Source organism: Rhipicephalus sanguineus, chromosome 2 (genome assembly GCF_013339695.2).
Source record: "Rhipicephalus sanguineus isolate Rsan-2018 chromosome 2, BIME_Rsan_1.4, whole genome shotgun sequence".
Lineage (NCBI taxonomy): Eukaryota > Metazoa > Arthropoda > Arachnida > Ixodida > Ixodidae > Rhipicephalus > Rhipicephalus sanguineus.
Genome location: NC_051177.1, coordinates 138,000,892 through 138,004,947, shown reverse-complemented (window position 1 = coordinate 138,004,947; position 4,056 = coordinate 138,000,892).

The following is a 4,056-nucleotide window of genomic DNA, read 5'->3' as shown; positions in this document are numbered from 1 at the left end:
GTGGATCTGGCCAAACAACACAGAAATGGCACTGGGCTGAGGACAAATATACTACAGGCGACAGCGGACATCCTGAAGCACCCTACCAGTAACGGAAAGGGAGCACTTTGTCACCGATCTAGACCCAATGAGCTGTCGATGTCAAAGTACGCATATGACTTTAATTACACAAATGAATGACGAAAGACAAGCGCTGGGAGCCCGTAGAACATATACGTGCGCTGCAGTCGGTTGAGTGCCTTATCCTGGTCCAGAAAGGCAAGGAAACCCCGAGTAGACCGCGAAGACGTATGGGCAATGACGATACGTTTAGTGAAGCACAAGCAGTTTTTTAGGCGAAAGCCTTCAGTGGACATGTTCGCGCTCCTACCCGCGAGACTTGCACGAGAGTTTGCGAGAGTGTGAGGGCCTACAAACGTATGGTAAGGTTTTGCAAGAGTGTGGTAAAGAGTCCCCATGACCTTCCCTTAGTGAACGATGACGTCACAATATGACTCCATCGTGTGACGTTAACATAACGTCACAGACGACAAAATGTGTGATGTCACGCGATGACGTCAACGTCATCAAATGACATAACCTCAGGAGCAAAAAGCACAGTGGAGGGGCGAGGAACACTGGCGCCGACTGAGAACGAAAAAATAATTTAATGCGTGTCTCGGAGACGGCGGGTGATTATGTCGTGCAGTGAGTCTGGTACCGGACTGTATTAGTTAATGCATTACCAAGTGTGAATCAGCCTTTCGCCTTGAAATGTAGATGAGAGTGTAAGATGCTGCCAAAATTTTGCTCGTCTGAGCTGTGACGAAGCTTGGTGATGCCCAACTAGACTGCTCGTCAGGCGTCTCAGACATCGAAATATAACATGCGAAAGGGTATCGTAATCAACGTTAACAAGCGTGATAGGCCTAGAAAACACAGTAAGCACCACGCTTCGGAAAAAACGCCATGTGGCCATCTCAAAAGCAGGATGGATGGCACAGACCTGAAAACGCCACATAAGCGCTTTTCAGGCAGCATCAGTTGGTTGGTTGGTTGCAAAAATTTATTGAGGTCCTGCGAGGCGCGCGTCAGCGGGCAGCGGGCGACTCCCACGTCGGGACCATGAGGCCAAGCCTGCCTGCCGCTCCGCGGGCCTGCTGCTCGGCCTACAGCTGGTCAGCCGGGAGGGAGATGCGGAGGGCCGCCTCCCACTGGCCGAATCAGTATTGGGGTTAGTGTACGTTGCCTTGCACTCCAAGAGCATAAGTTATAGTGAGGCTATGTCCCCACTTGTGGGGCAAGCGTCATTGGGGAACACCTCGGGATAAATGGCGTGTAGGGAGCTCGGATTAGGGTACGTCTCCGTCTACAGTAGCCGGTGCCACGTACAACGAAATAATGAAATATTTTTACCTCGCGCGAATAGTGTGCCCACTCCCTCACCGCAAACTTAATAGGCTTTAGGCCGTTACGCTCAGACTACTGCAGAAGGCAGAACCTGTGTGATTCCAAAATACCTGCCGAAACTCAACGGGAGACCGCAGTAAAAACATGGTGATTTCTCGGTAAGACCCGCCAAAGTACAGTAATGTCTATACCTGTAAATTGAGATGTAGCGAATGGGAACTAAAATTGAAGGACACACACTCTATTCCAAAGTGTGTTCGGCGAAAGCCTGTGGCCATTCGACTCCTCCGACGGACGCCGCCACCGTGTTGTGCAACAGTTGGGCAACGCCCGATAGGAGGAACAACGCACAACTGTTTCGCCTTGACGGACCGACGCCGCCGCCGCGTTGCACAATGCGTCTTGGAAGGAGCAACCACTGATCAGTGGGAGCAACGCGCCCCTACCTCGCGTTGACGGACGGACGCCGCCGTTGCGCTGCGCAACACGAGCCACTGTTGCTATGCGCCGCTGTGCCACCAAGTGATTGCTGATAGAGTGTGAGGAGGAGAGGCCACAGCTGGCACCATGCCAGGGAAGTATGACTAACACGTTTCGCAGGTCATGAGAGGACTAACGTGATTTCCCTTTTGCGCACGTCATGAAATCCTTTGCACAAGTTACGTGTGGCACACATCGACATACCGCAGCCACGGGTATTCGGGTATGCGCCATCGATGATTCACACTCTAACAATCCAGACTCCAGAAATCTTAACCCAACAGGGTGAACGAGCCCGTGTCGCAGGAAATGCGGTGGCGGCGTCGGTGGCGTTTTCGCTGGGCGAAACATCACGATGGAAACAAGAAACAAAAATGACTACTCGAGCTGGAATCTAAACCAGGCCTTCTGCACGGCAGTCCAGTGTTCTGCCACCGAGCAACGCCACTGCTTCGAACTGCTTCTCTTGAAGATCAATACAAGCGCCATGACAGGACAGCGCCCACTGGGGTTGCAGTGTTATCTATCCGCATTTATATAATTGTTAATAAATATTACGTATGCACGACTATAATTCCGAAGGCTATGGTAAAGCGTTCCGGGAACACACCAACGTCAGCTACTTATGATATGCAGGTCATCTCACTGTACGTTGCACTTTCTCGCGATAAACAATACTTCTGTTCTTACGTGAGTGCCGACGTTAAGTCAGACCATCGCAACGACCACAGTATCTCGCTGTACTCCGGGCGCGTAGATGTCCACGTGAAACGAATATTGTCACGTGGTCGTGACGTCGACGAAGACAGCAGTCGGCGTTTGCAGGTTGAAACTGTTTATTTGGCCGAACTTGTGGCCGGAAAATGAGAACTAGCAATACAGCAATACACGCTGTACAATGATAGCGGCGGACAGGGCGTCGTCCGTCGATCAACTGACAAGTGGTCAAGCGCGTCGGCTTTTATACAGGCGCTATGGAACTTTCCAGCAATATCGCTGGTGGCGGTGTTATCTCTCGACAAAGCTGGAACATTCGCGTGCGGCGCGCAATCTTAACAAAACGATCTACCAAAATCGTGAAGCTTCTCGAACACTGCTTCGGGGCCAGCGCCGATCGTTGATAACCGTCCTTGCCGGTCAAACTCGAACACATCAAAATAAAAGAAGAAGCGGGCGTGGCATTGCCCCCCTTTGAAAGAGCATCGTCCCGATGCTTGCAACAGGACATGGAAAGGAAAAACAAGTGCACACACAAATAAATTACAATAACAAAGGAAAAAGTACAGTCCCTAGGTTCGCTAACGCGCAAAAAAACGGCTTAAGGCGCACGACATGGACGACTTCAGGTCGTGCGCGGCGTCGCTGGGAGTTCGTAATGCCATCCGGGACGACCTCGTAGTCAAGAGCGCCGTGACGTCGAAGCACCTTGTATGGCCCGAAGTATCGACGAAGAAGTTTTTCACTGAGACCACGTCGGCGTATCGGCGTCCAGACCCACACACGGTCACCTGGTTGGTACTCCATATGGCGTCGTCGAAGATTATAGTGACGGCTGTCGACCCTCTGCTGGTTCTTGATGCGCAGGCGGGCGAGCTGTCGAGCTTCTTCGGCGCGTTGCAAATAGGCGGCAACGTCGAGGTCGTCTTCGTCGGTGGCGGTTGGTAGCACTGCGTCGAGCGTCGTTGCCGGGCTCCTTCCGTAGACCAGCTTGCACGGCGTCATTTGCGTCGTTTCTTGCATGGCCGTGTTGTATGCGAAGGTCACATACGGAAGGATGGCATCCCACGTCTTGTGTTCGACGTCGACATACATGGCCAGCATGTCGGCGATGGTCTTGTTTAGCCGCTCGGTGAGGCCATTGGTCTGTGGGTGGTACGCTGTGGTCCGGCGGTGGCTTGTTTGGCTGTATCTCAGTATTGCCTGAGTTAGGTCAGCAGTAAACGCCGTACCTCTGTCGGTGATGAGGACCTCTGGGGCGCCATGACGCAGGAGGATGTTCTCAACGAAGAACTTCGCTACCTCGGCGGCACTGCCTCTGGGTAGGGCCCTTGTCTCGGCGTAGCGGGTGAGGTAGTCGGTAGCTACAACGATCCATTTGTTTCCGGTACTGGACGTCGGGAACGGCCCCAGTAAGTCCATCCCAATTTGTTGGAACGGCCGTCGAGGTGGCTCGATAGGCTGCAGAAG